This window comes from Boleophthalmus pectinirostris, unplaced genomic scaffold, assembly GCF_026225935.1.
Source record: "Boleophthalmus pectinirostris isolate CB_2022bp ecotype Guang Dong unplaced genomic scaffold, ASM2622593v1 HiC_scaffold_18, whole genome shotgun sequence".
Taxonomy (NCBI): domain Eukaryota; kingdom Metazoa; phylum Chordata; class Actinopteri; order Gobiiformes; family Gobiidae; genus Boleophthalmus; species Boleophthalmus pectinirostris.
In genome coordinates, this window is record NW_026571133.1 from 6,161,726 (window position 1) to 6,188,016 (window position 26,291).

A 26,291-nucleotide genomic window follows, 5' to 3' on the forward strand; every position below is an offset into this window, starting at 1 on the left:
GCTTTTCTCAAATCCCATAGGAAGAAGGGCAATAACGTCTTTCCCCTTGATGAAATCACCAAACATTCTCTTTGCTTTAAATCCTCGATCTCAGGAATCATTGATAACACAGAATCTATGGCTCTTTGCTGATTGGCTGCTGCCCGAACTTGCACTTCCGGGATTTTTGCGAACTGTCTACTGTATTTTGATTCCTGACCTAGTCGCTGGAGAGAAATTAAATCGAATGGAGGCACTAGGTGGCGCCAGCCTGGCTAACAAGTGTCCTGAGTCGCATTTCAAAAAATTGGATCTGTGTTCATTAAAAGATCAGATACAGGTCACATAGGGGCTAAAAAAATCAGATTTGGGTCACTTCAGGCTAAAGTCTGAACATAGAATTAGTTACTTGTGACTTATTTTCTTGTAAACAAAAGGAAAATAATATACCACTTTCCATTTCAGTCTGTCATTCTGAAAAGCTCACACACACACAAGGCCTATGTCTAAATAACAGTAGCTCAGTTGGTTGTGTTTGTCCACTTATCCGAAGGTTGGCGGAACCAAAAATCGCTTTCACAGATGAACGCTGTCATTGTCTCCTTGGGCAAGACACTTAAGCCATTTTATCTGCTTACCCCCTGGTGTATGACTGTGTGTGTGAACGGGTGAGTGGTTCCTTGATGTAAAGAGCTTTGAGTGCCTTGAAGGTTGAAAAGTATCAAAATGGGACTAATTTATAAACTTCAGAAACGAATACTTGGAAAAACTTGACGTAGGCGATTCCTGAAGTGAAGTAGACAGACACTTATTTTAATAAAACAGGGTTACACAAAAGAAAAGCTTCCTGGATCAAGCCCAAACTCATATTGACTTTTTGTCCAGAGGTTTTGAGAGCTGCGCTAAACCTTTAAAAATCTGACAGTCTGACAGAATGGATCCAGCCCCTTCCCACTGCGCTCCCCGGGCTTGCATAATCAATCAGCCATTAATGGAGTAAGTGGCTGTGGAAAGATATTAAATGTTAATTGCTGTAAGGTATTGATAACATCCATCGATCGAGGAGATAATTGCAATCAGCGAAAACAAAGATACATTATATGAGACCGAGCCCCTTTGATACGAGTCAGGCGTAACAATGATGAATGGACAAGTGCTTTTCTGCTCCAACGGTGCGTCCCCCAGAGTAACATCGCAGTGTCTCTGGGGTAACATTGGATCACACTCTCAGTACTGATCATGTGACCTGTAATGTTTAGACTGAGAAATTGAGAAACTGTTGAATGATAACAGTCTGGTTTTGTAGGGATCATTAACAGGAATGGAAATAATCTGACTACTGAGACAAATCAAGGGTGTAGGTTTGGTCTCAGCTTTGGTGGGGACATTATCAGCTAACTTCCCCCCCGAAAAACTTTTATGAATTCTTTCCAAAAACACACTGAGTCTGGGCAGGTCCAAAATAAGTGAGAGGTGGTTTCATTTTTCAGTTCTCAAAATGTACAGTTTGTGTCCGTTGTCCTTCTAAGATGATTCTTTAGAGGATAACAGCGATGTAGAAGTTTGTAGTTTCCCTTTGCTTGTTGGTAATGAGATATTTGTTAGGTCATGTCCAAACATTTTTTCGTGGAATATTGTCTGTAGAGTCCGGCTGCTCACAGTGCACGAGTAGGGCTCTGTTTGGGAGGTGCACTTGTGGTGATAGTCGCTCTTTTTCTGCAGCGACTCATTATAAGGCAAGTTTAATTGAAGATGAAGTCAAGTAAGTTCGTTTTGAAAAGTTATTAAAAGTTTGGTGCACAGCGTCTTCACTCACGCCTGCTCAAGCCGACATCTTCGGATGCTGCCCTGTCCTGCCGCTTCCCATGTTTAGGCTCCTGGCTCCACTAATGACATCACTCTGTTGCAGTCAGTGAAATAGTGGCAGGAGAAACCCTGTCATCACATCACTGAATACACCTCAGAACGTCTAATAAACTAAATGTGAACTAAAACATGTTAAAGTAATACAAAAAATATCAGAATAAATGTATATTTTTGTTTATTAAAAATAAAATGGCAAATATTGGTAGGGACTATTTTGTCTTCGCCAAATATTGGTTGTGACATGTCCCCACCATCCATGTGCAAACCTGCGCCCTTGATATGTATTGTTTTATATATATTTTTTGTCTTCTGCATTTGACCCAGTAGCAACCTATCAAGAGAAGTTGGTGGATCACAGTGCAGGATTCCTCTTTATAAAAATACAAAGAGATATCAGTCTGGTCACCATGGCCTTTGTCCTGCCTCAAGCCAGGCTCAAATCCAACCGTCCAATCAGATGTGTTTATTTCAGAGACAAAGTGAAACAATGAAGCTCACTGGTCAATGCTACTAAATGCAATTTCCATCACTTTAGATTAACAGAATTTAATGCTTCACTCTGCAATGATTTCTAGTCCCATGTGATGTTTTTTCTGTATTTGTTTTGATACAGATGGACCATGGGTGTCCCTGATTGGCTAACTCACATCTTCGTAAAGTATTGGAAACGTGTTTATTCTGGATCCCAGGCAACAGCGCTTGTGTAATCTTCTCCAAAGACCAAGATGAAAGATTTGCCTGTGGGTGTTTTTTTTTGGTTCATGGAGTAAATTATACCCAAGTACCTGAAGAAAACACGGTATAAACACAGTAAGGCGTTACCAGGGTATCAAATCTGGGACCTTCTTGCTGTAAGGCATGTACAGCAGTGTTTATCAGTGCTACAGTCTGTTTGATTCACATATTTTATTATACACAGTTAAATATGAGCACTGTCATTTGAAGCCTTAGTTAGCCAGGCCGTCCATTTGATCTGATTAAAGTAAAAAAAAGGAAAAGAGAAGACATAGCTGGCTCTTTGTTATCTGCTATAAATCTCTTTCTGAAGATTTTATGGCCAACAGCAACCCCAGCAACTTTTTTTTTTTATTGTAGACCAAAACAAAACTTTAAAACAGGCAGTTCTTCTCATTCCAAGTATTAACACAACTTTCTTTCTAACATAACGCAGCTGCATTTCTACTTTGAAGATTGTAAAAAGAATACAAACCTTCTTTGTTTTGACTTCTTGTTTCTTTTCTAATTCTCGTCTTGTATTGTCTTCCGTCTTTCCGCCCCTCCCTCTCCCTCTCCGTCTCCGTCTCGCCTCTCGTCTCTTGTGTGGTCTCTATCCTCTGCTGTCTGCTGTTTGCTGGAAGTCTTGATGTCCACAAATATCCTACTGGGAATCGCAGACCCGAGCATCAGTCAGTTCATTATAGATTAACCCCTCCGTAAAGTGCGGGGTCGATCCGGGGAGCAAAACAACAATCTCCGAGCTTCAGTCAGGGGGCAGAGAGGAGGAGGGAGGGGGGGGGAGACAGCCAACCGGCCGGCCAGGGGACCGCATTTCCCATAATTCATAGCACATGTGTGTTGTTAGGTTGTGGACATACTGTTGCAGTGGTGTCTACGAGGTGCAGTCGGAGTTACGGTATATTCCCAGTCCTCCTGATCCAGGCCTTTTGAATAATACATAGGCCTGGACCAGAGCTGCGCTGCCAGACACCCTCCATAGATCAATATCACTTAGACCAGCTTGATAATGAAGGAAGGAGTCGCAAAATTTCCATCATCGGGCAATTAGATGTAGATTCACTTTCTTCTTCTAGTCTGTCTTGATTTTTTTTATTTTTTTTTTTTATCGTAGACACAACAAAACAGTGTGTAACCCTGTAACCCACTGACAGGTTTGACAATAAAATCATAAAATATAAATAAATAACTCATGTCTTTCTTTAATGTATCTATGGTTTATGTTTGCCTTGTTCTTTTCCCACATAAGCACAGGACTAGGGATGTAACAATAACTGAAATATCGTGATATTGTATCGTCAGAGTTTTCATAATAATATCGTGGACCATCACAATATATTGAATTATAAGTCTCTTTGCTTATATTAAGGGTTATGGGGCAGCAATAGCTAAAATGTATTTATTTTAATTATTTATTTATTTTATTTTTATTTTATTATTATTTTTAAATTTATTTAAATTTAATTTTAATTTTAATTTTAATTTAATTTTAATTTATTTTTTTATTTTTATTTTATTTTATTTTTAATTATTATTTTATTTTATTTTATTTATTGATTGATTGATTTTGATTATCTTGTATATTTTGGTTATTTTACATTGTTGGTGCAAATGTGGTGCATGTACATTCTCTTTTCAGTAGGAAAAAAAAGAAAAAAAAAAAAGACTTTACAGACTGTCACCGACCCCAGGAAGAACTGTTGGTTCAGTAGCTGATGGGGATCTAAATAAAAACAAACAAACCAACCAACCAACAAACAAAAAAAGACAGAGGGAACTACATAGACCATGATCCTTTGCTCCATTTCAGTGCAGACTACAAGAAGAAATAACAGTTCTAAGCACTTTCAAGTCTTTGGATTAAGTCTTGTCAAGGCATTTTAAGAGAAAAGGTCACATATTAAGTTTTGTTAGTCAAAATAACGCAATAAATATCGAACCGTGAGATGTATATTGTGAAAATATCATATAGACAGATCTGGATATTGTTACATCCATAATCGTGAGCCTCCCCACCATATCCTGAGCTTTTCCACGATATCGCAATAAATATCGTACCGTGAGGTTCATATCGTGACGATATCGTATTGAGACTGCTTGGGTCTAACGACAGTGGCTCGGTGGTTAAACGACTCATCTAACTCGAAGGTCGAAGGATTGATTCTCACTCAAACCATGTTCTGTTGTTGTGCCCTAAGGCAAGACACTTCACTCACCATGTCTCATACAATAGTGTTGAGTGTGAGTAACCGGGGGTGGTCCGAGGGCCTGATCGTGCAGATTAGCAGCGTGGCTTCTGTGGATACAGTAGTATCTTAGTAGTATGAATAATGACTACAGTTGAACCTCTGTGAGAGCTTTGACAGAGCTGCTAAAAGCATTTTAAGTGTAATGCATTAGTGTTATTCCACCATCGATCATTTACTCATGAAGGCTTTTTACTTTGCTCAAATCATGCAATCATACCTGAGATATTTTACTACTCAAACCATAACAATTCTTCCACATTTAACATATCTTTGAACATTTCTTTTCTTCAAACAGTTACAAACTCTTGAACTGCTCATAGATATCCACATGACGCGTACAATTTTACAGTAACCTCTATCCTGGAAATCCTGGAAGTGCTCTCAGTCCAAATGCAGCCTCTTAAACTCCATAACAGACAGCGGTATGGATCATCTGCACACGCCCGTTTTTATGAGCGCGCCTGTGTGGTCTGTGTGAATATATAATGGGAGAATTAGCTGCAGACAGTGCTTTGCTGTGGTCCGCTGGGAGGTCAGAGGTCAGCTGGGGTAATGCAGTGTGAATGGACTGGCCTGGGACTGGAGTTCATTAGAGATCCATTATAGAGTTTGAGTGACATCATTCGCAGAGGGGGCTGGGGTCCATCACAGCAGAGTGAGAGGTGTCACAGAGAGTAGTACACTCAAGGACGTGTACAAGATTATACTAGTGATGGAAGTAGTAGGTTTGATTTAGAGGTTTCTGCTGTTTATTGAAAATGAAACCTTCTAGAATTTGATTATGCCCAGACTTCAAATTAAGGCCAACATCGTTATTTGATTTTGAAACCTGTATTTAATTTGGTTACGTAAAAAAGTGAGTATACATTCACCAGTGTAAACAAACACCACAGACATGTTCTTGCACTTAGACACAACAACAGTATGCATGAGTTAAAGGGGGCCTGAAACCGCCGACCTGAGTTAAGCGTAACTGCTTGATTTCACTGATATTTTAGTATGCAACAAGTTCTCTTTTGTAACTTGCTTAACATTATTGTTGCACTTGTTGATAATCAAATTGTGTTGTAACGGGCAGTGGGCATTGAAGACTGTAATTGTGATCCCAAGCAAGAAAACAAACATATAAACAAAACAATAAAACAACAAGATGGTGGATACAAGTGGTCCAAATACGTTTCCTCTGCAGGGTGGGTGGGCGCTCCCTATGTTACGCTTACACTGAAACAAATCACATCACATGACTAGGCTGGCGCCACGTCGTCACAACATTACGACGTCACAACATCACGATGTTACATGGACGGTAAAAACAAAGTGGAGCGCTGTGTCTGAAGTTGCAGCAGCTGATTTCGAGCCGAGGAAGATGGCAAACGTGAAAACTTCTTTTCTACTAGCAAATACTTTCCACAATAGTGCCACATGACTGATGTCACGAACCCAGCGAATCAGGAAGATGCACAAGTCACAGTGACATGGTCCAATAAGGACGCAACTAAAGCTCCTACGTCAGCGTATCAAAGTTTTCAGGCGTCCACACAGTGCTGGATCAGACCTGTACTCAGATGAATTCATGGGAGCTGGATGGCACCAGATCGTTCTGTCTCTGAAGGCGTTTTCCAATCAGATTAGTGTGAATGAACACTGCATCTGCAACGAAAACGACTCATATATACGTTCTAGTGTGGATGGGAGCCTCAGAGACAGGGTGAGGAACTCAGTCACACAGGAGGAGCTCAGAGAAGAGTCGCTGCTCCTCCACACAGCTGTGGCTGGGACATCTGTTCTGGGCACCTCCCTGGCAGAGGTGTTTATGTCTCACTAGGCAGGAGGTCCTCTGAGAGTCCCTGCTTAGACTTCTGCCTCTGCAACCTGGCCCCATACAAAGCTGTTGAGTAGTTATTTGAAGGATAAGTAACAATTGCATAACACAGTTGGATCTCTTGTGTGATAAATTAACTGTAAAACTTATAGAAAAAAATGCTGTTTTACATCCATACACTGGTATCGGTTAATATCGGCTATCAGCAGATACTTAAAGTCAAAGTATCAATATCAGTATCATCACATTCTAAAATATGAAAACCACCAATAAGTTTACTGCAGTGTCCGTGTACAAGTGTGAACAGAACCAGTGAAACTTCTCCAGGCCTCTGAGTTTCTTCTTCTATCTCTGCGGGTCCTGGAGGTCAGTGTGCGCTCCGGCCCTCCCCGTCACTCCCCAATAATAGAATAATGGCATAATTAACTGGAGAGGAGATTTTGCCCCGGGGACGAGCTCTGTCAGTCTAATAGGAGAAGCCGGGGCCCTTGTCCTGGCTGTAATGAGGTCTCCATGGGTCCTAATTGTGCAGCAGTTTAGACTTTAAGTGGTTCTGGGACAGTACAGTGGGGTGTGCTGGATAACACTGCACTGCTATTCTCAGGCACACGCACACTGCTCTATTCACTGCCTCAGGTCCAATTAAAAAGTCCAGTATGGCTAGATTAAGAGGACAATATTATGCAAGAAGAAATTAGAAATGGGGTTTGCAATGGTGCGCCTGTCCTGATTGAGTCTGAAGAGTGGCCTATATAACAGACCGATAACTGTCCAACTGGAGGAAGAGTTTCACAAGTTCAACTTAAAACAATGCCGTCGATTAAGGTGAGATCATTTTGGACTCATATGTCACTACCCAGTTTGCGTCAGTGCATTATTAGTCTATTTTTATTACCTCCGCCAAGGAGGTTATGTTTTTGCTGGTGTTTCTCTGTTTGTTTGTTTGTTTGTCTGTTAGCAACATAACTGAAAAAGTTATGGACCGATTTTGATGAAATTTTCAGGATTTGTTGGAAATGTGAAAAGGAAGAACTGATTTCATTTTGGGGGTGATCCGGAAGAAATCCTGGATTCTGGATCACTTTGAAATTTTAGTTAACATTGTGGTAAATGGGGCCAAAAATTTTGTTTCTCAATATCTCGGTTAATTATTGACCAAACCCCATGAAATTTGACTCAGGGATGGACAATGGGATCCTCTTTCATATTCCAAATTGAAAGATACGAGACAAATATTTATGGAAAACACAATTAATATGAGAGGGACTGTAGTCCTTGGCGGAGGTCTGCGCTCTCTGAGTGCTTTTCTAGTTTTCATTATTGTACTTGCGGAAAAAGGCCAATATACACGACCAGTCAAACGTTTGGACACACCTTCTTTTTCAATGTATTTTTCTTTGGGTTTACCATTTTTTACATTTTATATTCACACAGAGGACATCAAATATATAATGCAGATCAGAGTCCTGCACTGGGGCCCACAGGTACCCGATGGGGATTGGCAAATTGTTGCTGAAATGGGCGGGTTTTAACGTTCTGGAATTTTACCAGTATGTGGGCGGGTAGTGATTACTCACGGGCGGGTCAGGACCAAATCAGACTAACCTAGAACTACAACACCAGATCTAATCTTAGACTTAAGGGAGAGAGAACCCCAAGCCCGAGGAGCAGGGTGTCCACAAAGAGTGAGTGGGCGACGGCAGCCCTTAACTCCGCATAGCTCCACGCCGGTCCTTTCGCCTGCGTTCACCTGACGGTCTACACGGGCGCACCTCCAAGCCCATCGCTACAATGAGTCCTGGTTCAGTTCTGGTTTAGTCCTGGTTTAGTCCTGTTTTAGTCCTAGTTCAGCCCTTTTTATGTCCTCCTGGTTCAGTCCTGAAATCAGTCCTAGGTTAGTCCTGGGTTAGTCCTGTTTTTGTACTGTTTTAGTTCTAGTTCAGTCCTGGTTCAGGCCTGGAATCAGTCCTAGGTTAGTCCTGGGTTAGTCCTGTTTTTGTACTGTTTTAGTCCTAGTTCAGTCCTGGTTTAGTCCTCCTGGTTCGGTCCTGGAATCAGTCCTAGGTTAGTCCTGGGTTTGTCCTGGTTTAGTCCTGATTTAGTTCTAGTTCAGTCCTGGTTCAGTCCGTAGCATGTGCGGTGCAAAAGTCCGGCATCTCGATCAATGTTTCTTCTGCTCAGTAAATAAAGCCTGTGAAGTGATGACATATTTTTTGACAGTCGAGTCGCGTCTGTAAATTTGTACTGTAAATTTGTACTGAAGAAAATGTAAAAGTTTCATTTCATTTTGTGATTGTAATTCTTGATGTTGTAACTTTTCAATTTGTATTCTGATGGCTGCTTCAGGTAGAATGCTTTTAATTTGTGTGTGACTTATCGCGGGCACGAGCGGATAAAGGGTAGAATGTTAACGGACCTGGACGGGTTCGGGTTTAACTTTGATATAATCACGCGTTAACAGGCAGGTGTGGTGCTGTACTGTGCGGGTCCGAGTCTCTAAAATTGGACCCGCGCAGGACTCGGACGCATATATACTGAATTATGTAGCAAATAAAAAAAAGGTTGCACTCTGAAACCTTGGCCTTTTTTTCAGTGAGCTTCTTGATGAATTCACTTGAAATGTTTTGGTGCCTTCTCAGGGTCAAGAAATACCAAAAGTGTAAATCAGTGATCAAAGCAAAGGGTAGTAAGTAAAAGTAAAAGTAACTTGAAAACTACAGAGCATTTTGAGCTTTGGGGATGTACAGAAACTAATAATGCAGAATTACTCAAACGTGAATAAAACCAGAACTCCAGATATGTTTTTGATCATTTAACAACATTATAACATGCCTTTAAAAGCTCACATGAGTCAATTTTGTGTAATATAGGACCCAGGGGCAATCTGTGCTTTATGGTAAAGTCCAGAACAGCCGTCAACATCAAAGGGCACTAATACAATAATTTGCCCATTTGTCAAGCATAAATTACAACACATGTCAAAGATGTCGAACAGAAAATGTAAGAAGAAAGGTGAATGGGAAAAGGTTAAAGACAAAAATTCTAAGTCACTTTGAAATGAAGTGATTTAGGTGTTTTCAGAAGTAGTTAATCTTTGTGTGTTTTCTTCAGTTATTTCACTACTGATTTATTGAAATTATTCATTATCAATTATTTAAGTTATCTAAATCATTAGGCCTATTACTGGGGGAATTTTGGTCCCAGTCCGTCCCTGATTGGTCTGATTCATCAGTCGGTTTCAATCTGTGGAAACCGTTTGACCTCGCAGCATTAGGATTCGTTCGCTCGACGGTAGGCGGGTATATTTTTTATTTAACCATTCGCCGCTATTTGGTCATGATGTATGTAATGCGCCAAATCCCATAGGAAGAAGGGCAGTAACATCTTTCCCCTTGATCAAATTCACCAAACACTCTCTTTGTTTCGGTTTTATGTTACGGGCCATTTGATATTTGTTTAGAGGGCTCCCGTTCTTCTCTCTTTGCTTTTGTGTGTATGATGCGATCGGTCCGTGAGCCCTGGACCTGGATACGCTGGAGCTGGACGGAGGCTGGCGTCGAATCACGTCGGAGATTGGCCGGTCACCCTGCCGTCTCCACCAATCCGCGGATGCCACCTGTGGGAACGGGGGTTTAAAAGGACAGTCTTCCATGTGCTCGGGGCTGCTGGATCCCTGCAGTCAGCTCACCCTTTTGTTTGATTTTTGGTTGTCTCATTTTGTTTTTCGTTATATTGCCGGCTGTTGCCTCTGTTAGTTTGTTGAGACACCTTTTTTTTCGCAGTGCAACTTTAGTTAGATTTTGTTACATTGTACTTAGTTGAGGGCTCCTTAGTTTTGTAGATTATTTTGTTTAAATCCTTTTTATTTTCTCCCCAAATGTCTGTTTTTTTTTTTTTTTCCTACACTGTAAATAATAAATGCACAATTTTTAGTTAAACCTTAAACATCCTAGTTTTATTGTTACTTCCCTTTCTCCCATAGCAAAGGGGACGTAACACTTTAAATCCTCGATCTCGGGACTCATTGCCAACACAGAATGTCTGGCTTCATCTACATCCATCTCGACCGCTTTGTTTACTGTTGGGCTGAACCACAAAAGGGACCCAGTCATGGCTTCACAACTCTTTGCTGATTGGCAGGTACTGATGGTTCTTGTAAACCATCTAGTGTATTCCGATTCCTGACCTAGTCGCTGGAGAGAAATGAAATTGAGTGGAGGCAGCCTGAATAGTCCCTGATATGACCTTAAAAAAACACCAAGCAATTTGATCACAACCTGAGAATGACTCAACTTTACTTTTAAACACATTATATTACACAATTTGTTCTAACTCCACAACACTTGAGATGTTACAGCCCTGTCCTCACATGTCCGTCCTCTCTCTCTGCTGGCAGGTCGTAAACACTATCCCGCTCCGACTGCTCCACTCAAACAGATCCAGACACGTAGACGCTTTTCACGCAGCCTCTCTCCGCATTTCACATTTATTTGAATTTTCATCACAACAATTGATTGTGCTTTTTACTCAGGGGACAAAGATACAGACTAAATGACTATTGACTTGCAAGTGTATGAAAAATGTGTTTGTCAGACCACCAGTGCTATTGATGAGCGCGTATTAAAAATTGTATCAGAACGATCAATGGAGAAGACAGTTCATAACGGGGAGGCTAGAGCAGCTTTTGGCCCTCTGTCTCTCTCCCCTCCGGCTCTTTACACGTCTGCTTTTGTCTGTACTGCCGTGTCTGGGCTAACCACTGCTGGCGCATTGCAGTAAATAGGAGAGGCTGTGTGTCTGTGTGTGTGTGTGTGTGTGTGAGAGTGTGTGTGTGTGTGTGTGTGTGAGAGAGGAGCCGCAGCAGAGGCATCGATGGAGCATTACGCCTGCACTGTCCCCATAAATCCCACAGCACAGAGCGGGCACACGTTGGGTTCATGTGTCTTGCGTGAACATTACTTTTATGGCCAGGCTCCAAAAAATAAAGTAAACATAAAAAAGACATAAAGACTTATTTGGGTCCTTAATATGAAACCATAACATATATAGATTTGATTTCTGTTGTGTGCTCTTTGCATTATCTCCCCGTGTCTGACAGAGAATGTGATTAAACGATTAATTCAATACTTTGAAGCGCCACCTGCAATTTTATTTTTAATTTACCCAAAAAGTAAACTAAATAAAAGTATATATATAGTAGGGGTGTAACAATAACTCAAATATCGTGATAATTGTATTGCCAAAAGTCTCAGTAATATTGAATTACAAGTGCCTTTGCTTAAATGCTTTGTTCTTTCATAGCAACAGCTTATAAATATCAGGAACTACATATCCCATGATACATTTCAATGCAGACAACATGAAGAAATATATTTTTACTTGAATTCTTGGGATTATGATGGAAATAATTCACCAAAATCTTGTCAAGGTATTTAAAAAAAAAAAGTCCTATCTACAATTATATTTGCCACTTCAAAATATCACAATAAATATTGTACCGTGAGATGCATATTGGGATATTACCGTATCGATGCATCGATGAAGTGTTGTTAGTGTAATACAATACTTGTGTGCAGAGCGACACCGTACGTAACAACAACAATAATAATGATGATTTAAAATAATATGTAAAGAGCAGCTGTAAATAAATAGCAGCTGTAAATAAGAAAATAGATGACCTTGTTGAGTGGAATTAGATCAAAGTGATCCCAAACCACCCATCCATCCATCCATCCATCCATTTTCTTCCGCTTATCCGGGGCCGGGTCGCGGGGGCAGCAGTCTAAGCAGGGACTCCCAGACTTCCGTCACCCCAGACACGTCCTCCAGCTCCTCCGGGGGAACCCTGAGGTGTTCCCAGGCCAGCCGAGAGACATGGTCCCTCCAGCGTCCTGGGTCTTCCTCGGGGCCTCCTCCCGGTGGGACATGCCCGGAACACCTAACGAGGGAGGCGCCCAGAAGGCATCCGGGACAGATGCCCGAGCCACCTCAACCAAACCATGGATCGCTTTTTTCCACTTGCAGATGCCATCGAAAATGAAACAAATGCCAAAAGTCGCCAAAATCACCACTAACGTCACACAATACTCCTCACTACCCAACATTTTTAAGAAATATTGGTTCATCTTTTATACTGTAGCATTTTAGCCCTTGTCAAATCACGGAAGTGCGCTGAACACTCTGAACCAATCGCAGAGCAGAACATTCGCTGAGGCAATGAAACTCTTCGATACACTGAAGTGATTGACACGCAGAGCGAAGCAGTAGGGGGACGGACCGACACTTTGACACTTCGGTCACGTGAGCGGCTGCTGCGAGACGAGCTCCGAGGCAGAGCTCCGGAGCGATTTGTTTCAGAAAGAACGAGACGTGCTCCGGAGCGCCGTCTCATTTGCCCATCACTCATGAGAACACAACAGAGGCGGGTCGGCCAGTCTAATTACAGATGGAAGCTTTAAAAACCAGAATACATTGTGGTTCAAACCCTCGTGCCAAGTTGTGAAACACTTGTGGTAATCATAAACTGCTTATGGCTCCAGCCGCTCAGAATATCAAGTCTCTTCACAGACTCAAATATTTCCTTTCTCCTCTCACATCCATGCCAGCCTTTTGTATTGTCTGCTACAATATTTGCTTTGGCTAATCCCATTTGAATTGTCCTCCAATCACTCTCCCATTCATGTGAACAGCTCCACAGTCTGAGGCTCCTGTTTGAGGCCATTTTCACATCCTCATTTCATGACTGGCTGCGGTTTATAGAGCACATGATGGAAGGAGCAACTATATTCTTCTGTTATGGACGATATATCAGCACTAATAAAGATATCGACCAGTGTTTGGAGAATTTCAGTATTTGGGATTTTTCATTAATCACACAATATTTTTCACTAAGCTGCACCGGTGTCTTTGGCTAGACAACCAGTCAAAAGTTTAGACACACCCTCTGTCAATGTTTTTTTTTCTTCTTCTTGTGCACTACTTTCAACATTTAAGATTTATAAGATTTACTAAATATTTTTCGACAAAGTAAAGCAGATACTCTGATGATTTGAATAAAAAATATACTGTATATTTACCTATTTTTCTTACCATAATTCCACATATTTTACTTCATATATTTGATGTCTTTTGTACATGTCAAATGTAAAAAGGGGTTAAAAATTAAAATATAAGAACATTTACTGGTAGTGTGCCATGGAGTTGTGTTTCGTTTCATTCACACATGCAAATCCGGCATATTTAGGCTGAGCTGAAAACACTTTGTTCCTCCTTGTGATGTCATGTGGTAATGCAGGAAATGCTTTTTAAACTCCATACACCAGGGATCTTCAACCTTCTTCCTCCTGTGAGCTACTTTTTGTAAAACAAAAACGCTAGAACTACTAATTTTAGCAATTGCTAGAAATAAATATGTAAATATAAGAGCCATGGCAAGCCGTAGATGAGGTACAGTTTGATATCTATAAAACGATTATTCAGTTATCGGTGCACAAAATTCAATAGCATAACATTCAAAATTATACATTTACAACGGAAATAGGCATTTAATCAGTCAAATTGTGGGTTATTCAGCGGAATACCTACAATTCAGGAATCCCTTGGCAAGCTGCTTGGAAGGGATACTTTAGAGATACTGGTAGGTCCCGAGCTACAGGTTGGAGACTCATGCCGTAGACCTTATTCAGGATCATTTGGATCATTTTAATCTCTACTGAACAAAAGATAAAAGGAGCCGTTAACCTTGAAAACTATCGCTTCATGACATCACAAGGCAGAACAGAGCATTTCGAGCACTGGAGGTCAAAAAGGAGTAATAATAAAGGGTTACTCAAACGTGTGAATGAAATGAAACACAATTCCAGGTCTGTTTTTATAACATCACTTAAAGCTCACAAGAGTCCATCCAATATAATATAGGTCCTTTTAGTTAAAGGGACAGTCTGGAATTTTGGACATAGGACCTCATTTCTTAGTGAGCCTGAGTGTTGGAGACGTGTGGAGACACTTTTTTAAATATTCCATCCAGTCCTTGTATTTGCAGAGGTCACTGGTGCTAGACTAGTGCATGTCAATGGCCATAGTTATCCTGCCACTAAAAACAGTCTTACCCACTCCACAAAACACCTGAAGAAAATCTATTATAACACCAGTCTGTCGACGTAAATGTCTGTGTTGATAGATTCATTTTAGAAGTAAAACCAACCTTGCATTTGAAGGATTTATGTCTGAGCAGCAGCAGAGTTGTACTTCCTGATAGAAAGCTCGGCAGCGGCGGATTGATATATGAGAAAATAGTCCCTCAACATGCGACGATTCATGCGATGCAAGGCTAGTTTTATTTCAAACATTATTCTATCAACACAAACATTTACATCGACAGTCTGGTGTAATAATAGATTTGCTTCGGGTGTTTTGTGGAGTGGGTAAGACTATGACCATTGACATGCACTAGTCTAACACCAGCGACCTCTGCAAATACAAGGACTGGATCTAATAACACTCTGGCTCACTAGGAAATGAGGCCCTATGTCCAAAATTCCAAACTGTCCCTTTAATGAACTCATATGGGACCAGACTGTCTATCGTGTCTCTATTTTGATGGACACACTGCAAATTTCTCTGATCTGGCCAAGATTTTAAAACTTATATCAGGTCATTTATCTACTTCTGAGATGCTTAATTCTAGTCTAGAGGTAGTTTATTTTAAGATAACTTGTCCAGTAAAATTATCTCACTACACAGACAGATAATTTCACTACTCTTAAGTCATTTTCTGATAGATTTAAGTGTTTATATCTTACATTTTGGCCGAGCTTTTTTTTTTTTTGCAGTGCAGGTTTTGAGTTTGGCTGCCATTCGCTGGAGTCTGGTTTTGTTTTGAGGAGCTGCTGTTCTGAGGCCCGTCGTGACCCGTGCATGTTTGAAAAATAGCAGACGCTGGACGAGACGCAGAGATGACAGGAAATAACTTCACAATAACAGTGATTTTGTCCAGCCATAAAGAATAATACAGCCAAATAAATTATGTTGGAAATGTGTTTTGCTTTGAAGTGAAGTAATGGCCCAAATGTGATGGGAGGCGGACATTCTGTTGGCGTAAATCTATTGAAAATTGTTGCGTGTTTGTTTTGTTGTGTGTTCTCGGTTCAGCATGAGCCAGACTTGGGTTTGAGTTCTAGTTTTTCTTTATGGAGTTTGCTTGTTCTCCCTGTGTCTGTGTCTGTGTGGGACTTTTTCTTCATCATCCTTAAACATGCGCTGTCCTCTGGTCTGGTGCCCACTGCTCCTGTTCGCTTGGCAAGTGAAGAATGAGTGGGTTAAACAACAGAACAAATACCCTTATATGGTAATGAAATGTGTTTTAAGAGGAGACAGTGATATGCAAAATAGTTCCCTAACACTCGCACACAAAAATAATTATTCTCTATGATCTTACTCGTTCAGTAAAAGGTTAAAGGGCCCATATTACGCTACTTTCTGATCTGTGTTATAATGTTTCCTGATCACAAACAGACCTGGAGTTGTGTTTTGTTTCATTCACACATGTTTAACGCACAACTCAGCATGTTTAGGCTGAATTCTCTCAGACAAAAAAAACACTCTGTTCCACCTTGTGATGCTCCATTGTGTTTTTTAAACTCTTTACAACTCTATATACCTCTAGACTCATTTGGATAGTTTCAGCCCTGGAATTGTAGCTTAATTTCATTTCACCGCTCAGTTTAATTTCTCTCCAGCGACTAGGTCAGGAATCGGAATACACTAGACGGTTTGCAAGAACTATGGAAGTTGTAGACCGCGCACCGGCCAGTCAGCGAAAAGCTGTGAAGCCATGACGTCAAACTCAAGTCATGACTGGGTCCCTTTTGTGGTACAGCACAACGGTAAACAAAGCGGCTGAGATGGATGTAGAAGAAGACAGACATTCTGTGTTGGCAACAAATCCCGAGATTAAGGATTTAAAGCCGAACCAAAAAGAATGTTTTGTGAATTTATCAAGGGGAAAGACGTTATTAGCTTGATTCATCAGCCGGTGTCACTTCGTAGACACCGTCTGACCTTGCAGCATTAGGATTCTTTCGCTGGATGGTAGGCAGGTACTCTTTTTATTTAACCAATCGCTGCTATTTGGTCGTGACATATGCAATGCGCCGCTAACAGGGCTAACTGGTATATTAAGCTTTTCCCAAATCCCGTAGGAAGAAGGGCAATAACGTCTTTCCCCTTGATGAAATTCACCAAACATTCTCTTTGTTCCGGCTGTAAATCCTCGATCTTGTGAATTATTGCCAACACAGAATCTATGGCTCTTCGCTCATTGGCTGGTGCCCGAACTCGCACTCCCGGGGTTTTTGCGAACCGTCTAGTGTATTCTGATTCCTGACCTAGTCGCTGGAGAGAAATGAAACTGAGCAGAGGCACTAGGTGGTGCCAGCGTGACTAAGAAATTAGTCCCTCAACAGGCATCGATTCATGCAATGCAAGGTTAGTTTTATTTTAAACATTATTCTATCAACACAGACATTTACATCGACAACCTGGTGTAATAATAGATTTTCTTCAGGTGTTTTGTGGAGTGGGTAAGACTGTTTTTAGTGGCAGGATAACTATGACCATTGACATGCACTAGGCTAGCACCAGTGACCTCTGCAAATACAAGGACTGGATGGAATATTTACAAAAGTGTCTCCACACGTCTCCAACACTCTGGCTCACTAGGAAATAAGGTCCTATGTCCAAAATTCCGGACTGTCCCTTTAACTTACAACTCTGGATAATTAAGCTGAATTCTCTCAGGCAAAAATCGCTCTGTTCCACCTTGTGATGTCCTATGGAAATACAGGAAGTGCTCCATTGAGTTTTTAATCTCTGTACACCTCTATACACCACTAGAATCATTTGAATCATTTCAGCCCTGGAATTTCCCATCTCTACTAAATAAGAGCTAAAAGAGAGCTGTTGAGAACTACCACCATATGACATCACAAGGTGGAACAGAGCATTTTGAGCTTTGGAGATGTAGACAGACTAATAATGAAAGGTTACTCAAACTTGAATGAAACAAAACACAACTCCAGGTCTGTTTTTGATGAGGTAACAGCATTATAACATGGCTAAATCTCACAATAATCAGTTTTCTTTAATATAGAAGCTTTAAAAATACATTATGTAACTTTTCTGGTGAAGGGTCCATCACTTTTCTTTATGGAGATTTTATTGCTTTGCCTGGAAGTTGCAAAAGACATGCACGCATTCATGCATGATGTAACTCGGCCCTGTGGTGTCATCTGCCTGTCTCCACGGAGATAGATAACTTTAATGCCATAAATCTCTATGAAGAAAACTCCTCCAGAAAAGTTGCATAATCCATCTTTAATGTGTACTTGCGGCGGGGGAATTTGTCCTCTGCGTCTGATCCATCCTTCAGTGTCAGGAGCAGGGGGCACAGTTCAGTGTGTGCAGGAACCATCTCCAGATCTTGAGCCAGGGTTAGTCTGGAGAGCTGGTTTTATAACACATTTTGAAGGATGACACTGCTGTAGAAAAAGGTGCTAAAGGTGCACTACGTAACTTTTTAAGTAGAGGGTCCATCACTGACTTGTCTCCATGGAGGTATTATTCTTGTCTATACTGCATTTATTCCAGCACAGGTGTTTTATAGCTCAAAAATATCTTCAAATACACGCATTCTTACTGTGCACAGGATTGCCTCTCCACTGATCTGACCTGTAACTTGGCCTGATGGCATCTATTGCTTGTCTAAATGGAGACTGATATGTGTAATGCCATACTGTGGAATTTCCCTAGCAAAGCAACAGCATCTCAGAGTAGGGAGTAAGAAAAATATTGAAATATCGATATATCATATTGTTTAATGTGATGATACAGTATCGATATTGTGGGCTGCTGTATCGATATATCACCAAGAGTACTTTTTGGTATATTTTACTAAATTATTTTGTTTACAGTGCTACAATTTTGTTGCTTGTTTAGTGGACGGAAACTTGTTTATGTGACACATTTGACATTTTCACTGTTTTAATGATTAAAATGTTTGTGTTTCATATGAACTTTGCGCAAAAGTGGTTTAACACAAACTTTTTGTATCACAGCCATGATTTAACCATATCAAAATCAAACTGATTTGAACTATATATTGTATCATGGCCTATGTATCTTAATGATGCCCATCTCTATCTCAGAGTCATAGAATCAAACTCAGGTGAGAATATGGCTATGTTCAGACTGCCGGGCTTAATGCTCAATTCGGATTTTTTTTGCGAGGTCGTTCACATTTCCAATTAAATGCAACTTGTATGTGATCTCCAGTGTGAACTTTAAATGCCCCAAAAGTGTCCCGCGTGTTTACGAAGTCGCCTAAACATGGACGCAGCCTTGAGCACCTGGAGATTTTAAAGTTGCTGTCGTATCGTAGCCAAAACATGTACATCTTATTTGTTTTAAGGAGGAGATTGAGAAGGAGAAGGACGACGGTTTTGGCCATGGCGTTTTGTGGGGCAGTAGCAGCAACATCTGTAGAAAGGAACGTGTGGGTGCAGAGTGGCAGCCAAGAGTGGTGAGATAGCGACACAATTTTCGTATGACGAGAAGAACATTTGTGTACATTTGTAACGTGTAGGTCAGATGAATGCGACTTGGCCGTTCAGACTGAAGTCACATGTCAAAAGGTCAGATATGTATCGGTTTTAGGAGCACATATCCAAGTGACCTGGGTCGCCTTTGAAAAAATCTGATCTATGTCGTTCAGACTGTCATTAAAAGATCAGATACAGGTCGCATAGGGTTGAAAAAAATCAGATTTGGGTCACTTCAGGCTGCAGTCTGAAGATGAGACTCCCTTTTTATTGCTCAAAACATTGATTTTGACTCTTCTTTTTCGTTAGGTAATCCTCAGTTTGTTTATGAGACTTGCAGCGACGCAGTGAGTTCAGCATTTGCCATCAAGCCAGAAGATAAGTGCTTTGAATCCCGCTCAAACACTCACTGTCATTGTGTCCCTTGGCGAGACACTTAACCCCCATTGCCCACTTCAACCGCGGTGAAGTGCCTAGTTATTCTGGAAGGGCATCTGGCGTCTGGTTTGCTATGGCAACCTCTGACGGGGAGGGAAAAAAAAAAAAAAAAAAAAAAAGGGAACAGGGGGGCAACGAAAAAGGTGAAATAGTGGTCAAGTGGACATATTGTGAAGACATAAAGCGGACTTGAACCTATGTTATCAAAGCACTTCACCGGTGAGTGATTGGGAGTTTAAAGGTCAAGATAGTCCACTCCACAGAGAACGTAATTATGTAGTATGTTGGAGTGTGGACATGGAAGCCGGCCTGTATACATGTCCTGGCACCCGGTTAGCTCACAAATGTTGCCCGGGTGATGAATGGCATTGTAAACACAGAAGCGGGCCAAAACAGCCCTCCGGAGAGCGGCCATGTTGAGGTGAGATCAGCAGAAAAAGCCCTTATCATGGCCATTACGTCTGCCCCTCCACTGCGCCGCGCATGCTAATGTTCTAATCTATTGTTCATTAAAGCTTAACACAGCAGTTAGCCCGCGAACGGATAGCGATCGCGAGCACCCGCACCCAGGCCTGTGGAGCTCTGATAGCGATGGGAAGTGTCACGGAGAGGGTTCAAATATGGCTACTATCTGTGAATACCACCAGATACACTCTCATTAAAAAGAGTTCAATTAAAACTATGGTGTGTGTGTGTATATTTTTGCTTACATTGTGTTTATAGATGACATAATGACTTTTTCATGTAAAAATCTCATAATACGTTTCTGATCTATGTTCTAATGCTGTTTCTGTTTCATTCACACATGTTTAACACACTAATCCTGCTTATTTAGGCTTTTCTCAGATAGAAAAGGCCCATTGTGAGCGAGTATGTGCTTATGTTATTTATTATTTAGTGTATTAATTAGCATAAACAGTGAAAGATTATAATTTAATGATTTAATCCTGTTCATGTTTACATTATTATAAAATACAACTCAGTGTGAAAGTCGAAGTATAAGTCGTATCAGCCAAAAACATATATAAGTCACACCGGACTATAAGTTGCACTTTTTGGGGGAAATTTATTTGTAAAATAAGAGACCAGGAACCGACAATTCATCTTGGCAAAGGCAAGTTCTAGTAAAAACAATAGAACAGAGAACAACAGACTGTTAACATCACATATGAACAGTTCTTCAGATAAACTATAACATAAACGACAGAACAGAACAAGTTTACCAAACTCTCCACCTCACTCCAAATCACTAAATTAATCATTCAATTCTTCATCCTCAGTGTCACTTCTGAACAACTCCACGACCTCCAGAGCACCACTTCCTCTTCTGTGTACTCAGTATTAATTCCAGTTAGAATTATTCCGGCCTTTCTGAATCCCGACAGGATGGTTTTGGTGTCACTGAAGTCCAGACTTTGTCGATCCATCCACTTCGACTTCCAGGAAAGTTTCATGGTGCATCCTCCAGGTGTCACAAGTTTCTCGCTCACTCCAAACTTTCTTTCTGCTGCTCGATTACTGTTTTCAGCTGCATATTTCACTGCTTACAGTTTGTAATCTGCAAAATATGATTTTGTTTCTGGGGGCATTTGTGTCTTCTCAGTTGTCTTTATAAGTTTGTTTAAATTTTTTTAATTTCAGTGGTACAGAAGTAATGGTGAGATCGACTGATATGATACAGACAGGACAGTGGCTCTTTCTGCAGGAGACATGTGCAGTACAGTGAAGTGACAGTGGTACAGGAGTAATAGGAGAAGCAGATACTGACACACAAGACTAGAGCCTCTCACGGCTGTCAGTGTGAAAATTTTAATATATATATAAGTCCCACTGGAGTCGAATTTACACTTGTTTTCACTGCTACTGGTACACGCCCACTGCTCACTCTGACTTTGTTCTCCAAATTTATTATTATCGGTGATACAAATAGAATTAGTAGCGTGATTTGTAGCTATAGGACAAGCCAAGAGCAAGCGGCTCTTTGTTGTCAAATCAGCTCCCACTGGCCTCCACGACACGGCCTCCACAACACGAAAGTCAGCCGGCCTGTTTCTTTTATTAAGTCGTTTTAGATCAATATTGCAATTTAAAATATGCAAAATATAACATGACTATCTAACATGATGAACCCTTAAGTCATAAATTACAGTTTATATAACTATATTGCAGACAAAATCACAGTACATCTTTTTTAAAAAGCCCATATTATGTGATTTTCTGATCTCTGTTATAATGTTTCCTCATCACAAACAGACCTGGAGTTGTTTTTTGTTCATTCACATATGTTTAACACACAAACCTGCATATTTAGACTGAGTACTTCTTTTTAAACTCCACACACCTTCACTAGAATCATTTGGATGAAGGTAAAAGGTACCTGTTAACCTGAAAATTACCACTACATGACATCACAAGGTGGGAGCATTTTGAGCTTTAGAGAACTACTACACAACACACTGATAATAAAGAGTTACTCAAACATGTGTGAATGAAAGAAAACACAACTCCAGGTCTGTTTTTGATAAAGAAACAACATTATAACATGACTTAAAGCTCACAAGAGTCAGTTTTGTGTAATATTAGATCTTTAATATTAAATTGACGTTTTAATTGCGGTATTCAATATTCTGTAAATAGATTTTCAAAGTATTCCCATCGCTGCATATATGTACGACAATATTTGGAAAGCCTGGTTATATCTCTGTGTGCACTCCGCCATCTGGCCCTGCACAACCAGGGCACAGACGGCTGATGTTAAACCTGCACCCGCCTCCACACACCCACCTCACCCTTCAGCACCCATCTTCACCCCTCGGCACCCTAAAACCGGAGAGGAGCGAGCCCGTGGGCGTGTCCCTCCCACACCTCCAGTCTGTGCTTCGCCGTGACAGATGTTCTGGAGACGGAGCTCAGCCAAAGAAACACACAACAGCATTACGAGGGACACGGAGACACGAGCCAGCGCCAATCCTCAAGTCTGCGATAAAAATAAATAAATAAAAATAGGGGGGGGGAAAAAAAACGCGCCAAGCTGTCACCGAGTTTCCGACACAAAAGACGCACTAAATCTTGAGGGGAATTGAAGAATACATTGCACCATAAAAAAGATGTAATGATGGGAGGAAAAAGAGACAGTGGAGAGACGGGTGATTGACAGCGACAAGTGACATAATGGAGTAATCAAACATAATGATATAGTTTGCATGTCAAAATGGATTAAAACGACAAAAATGTGAATGTTAAAAATGATTTGTAAGAACCTCAATAAATTAGGCTCAGAAAAATTGTAGATATCCAAAATATATTATTTATTATTTATATTTTAAAGGTCCTATAAAATCTGTGTATCATTTGAGCATTTGTTTTTCAAAATAAAAGCAAGAATAAGAAAATGACAACAAACTATTTTCTAACAATAACAGATAACGACTCTTTCTTTTTTCAGTTTTAGATTTTGTGTTTAAATGAATAATGGAAAAAATAGATAACGACTGTTTCCCCTTTACGTGACTTACATGAAAGTGTGATGCCGGACTTTTGCACCGCATGCGGACTGAACCAGGACTAAAACAGGACTGAACCAGGAACAGGACTGAACCAGGACTGAACCAGGACTAAACAGGACTGAACCAGGACTGAACCAGGACTGAACCAGGACTGAACCAGGACTAGGACTGAACCACAGGACTGACTGAACCAGGACTGAACCAGGACTGAACCAGGACTAAAACAGGACTGAACCAGGACTGACTGAACCAGGACTAGGACTGAACCAGGACTGAAACCAGGACTGAACCAGGACTAAAACAGGACTGAACCAGGACTAAAACAGGACTGAACCAGGAAACAGGACTGAACCAGGACTAAAACAGGACTGAACCAGGACTAAACAGGACTGAACAGGACTGACTGAACCAGGACTGAACCAGGACTGAACCAGGACTAAAACCAGGACTGAACCAGGACTGAACCAGGACTGAACCAGGACTAAAACAGGACTGAACCAGGACTAAAACAGGACTGAACCAGGACTACCAGGACTAGGACTGAACCAGGACTAAAACAGGACTGAACCAGGACTAGGACTGAACAGGACTGAACCAGGACTGAACCAGGACTAAACCAGGACTGAACCAGGACTGAACCAGGACTAAAACAGGACTGAACCAGGACTGAACCAGGACTGAACCAGGACTGAACAGGACTGAACCAGGACTGAAAACCAGGACTGAACCAGGACTGAACCAGGACTAAAACAGGACTGAACCAGGACTGAAACCAGGACTAAAACAGGAACTGAACCAGGACTGAACCAGGACTAAAACAGGACTGAACCAGGACTGAAAACCAGGACTGAACCAGGACTAAAACAGGACTGAGGACTGAACAGGACTAAAACAGGACTGAACCAGGACTAAAACAGGACTGAACCAGGACTGAAACAGGACTAACAGGACTGAACAGGACTGAACCAGGACTTGAACCAGGACTGTAAAACAGGACTGGACCAGGAGGTGCTTCCGCCTAGGTGATCAGGACTGAACCAGGACTAAAACAAGAAACTACACCAGGACTGAACCAGGACTGAACCAGGACTGAACCAGGACTGAACCATGGACTAAACCAGGTCCCAGTCTCAGTCCTAGTCTGGTCCTGGTCTCAGTCCCAGTCTCATCCCGACACCTGATTACCCGACAGTCTACATGGGTGTACCTCCGGGCCTGTCCTGACACTTAAGTCCTGGTTCAGTCCGGCATCGCAGTTTAAGTCAGACCGGGAAACGGGAAACAGCCATTATCTGTTTTTTTTTTCCCATCATTCATTTAAACACAAAATCCAAAATTGAAAAAAATAATCGTTATCCATTTTTTCATTTTGGTTTTGGAGACAAATAATGATTTTTTTTTTTTTTTTTTCGTTTTCTTATTTGTGGTTTTATTTTGAAAAACTAATAAACAAATGATACACTTGATTTTATTTTTTTTTTATGTGATTACCTCATTAAAAACAGACCCAGAGTTGAGTTTTGTTTCATTCACACATGTTTGAGTAAACCTTTATTATTAGTCTGTCAACATCTCCAATGCTCAAAATGCTCTGTTCCACCTTGTGATGTCATGAAGTGGTAGTTTTCAAGTTAACAGCTACATTTAATATAGCGTAACATTGGTCCTTTTAGATACTACAGACTATTCCTCATATCAATAGCGTGGTATGATATAGTTTTATTTGTACAGGGGAAGCGCACATCAATACATTAACTAAGACAAAATTCACAGGAAAGATACTGGTAACAAGGGAAATACTGAAAATACAGATTCAAATTCAACAAATAATGAAAAAAGATATTTCCTCGGGTCACAGTGTTCAAATACTAAAAACTACACACAGCTACACACAGACCTGCTCCTCTTAACCCCTCCACCCTCCATCGAGTGAAATAAGAAACATATCTGTGTGTTAGACCATTTCTCCATTCTCAGTGACCTAAAACTGACCTTCAAATTAAAAACAAAACGTTTAGCTTGGAGTGTTTTGACCATTTTCCAAACCTGATGTGTAATGTGTGTGCAGTGTGTAGTGAAATGTGTGCAGTGACAGTGGCTGAAGTATGAAATGCTTTTGTACTTTTTGTGTTTTTAATGACTGATGATTGAAGGACTCTTCACTAAAATAGCCCCTCTCGTGTTTAACGAAATCTCTCATCATCAAGCTGTTTTGCCCTAATTGACCTTTTGTTGGTGGCAGGTTCTTAATTGGCCAATCAGAGGCCTTAATATTGTCCATAGCAACAGGAAGCATTAGTGGATTTAAAGACAAGGACTGTGTGGGTGAACTCTGTGTTTTTGCATGACTCATATTTTGTACAAATGTTTTCAATTCAATTTCAACAAAAATACATTAAAATAGACCTTGAACCGTATTTTTCGGACTATGAGTCACTCCGGAGTATAAGGAGCACCAGCCAAAAAATGTGTAATGAAGAAGAAAAAAACATACATAAGTCACACTTTTTGGGGGAAATTTATTTATAAAATCAGGAACATCAACCAAGAACAGACATTTGAAAGGCAAGTTCTAGTAATAACAATAGAACAGAGAACAACAAACTGTTAAAGTCACTTATAAACAGTTCTTCAGATAAACTATAACTTAAACAACAGAACAGAACAAGTTTAACAAACTCTCCATCTCACTCCAAATCACTAAACCCATTCAATTGTTCAACTTCTGTGTCACTTCTGAGCAACTCCATGACCTCTGGAGGTAAACAGAGCACCACTTCCTCTTCTGTGTAGCTGTCGTCAGACTCCGCATCAGTTCCAGTTAGAATTATTCCAACCTTTCTGAATTCCGACAGGATGATTTTGGTTGTCTTTATGTTTGTTTAAATTTTAAATTGTCAGTGGTACAGAAGTAATGTTGCAATCGACTGACATGATGATCTTTTTCTTCTTTCTTTTTCTTTCTTCTTCGACATGCGCAGTAGAGAGCAAAGTGACAGTGGTAGAGGAGCACACAAGCCTAGAGCCTCTGGCTCACAGTGTGAAAATTTTAACATACAAGTCGTACGAGAGAATAAGTCGCAGGACCACACAAACCACA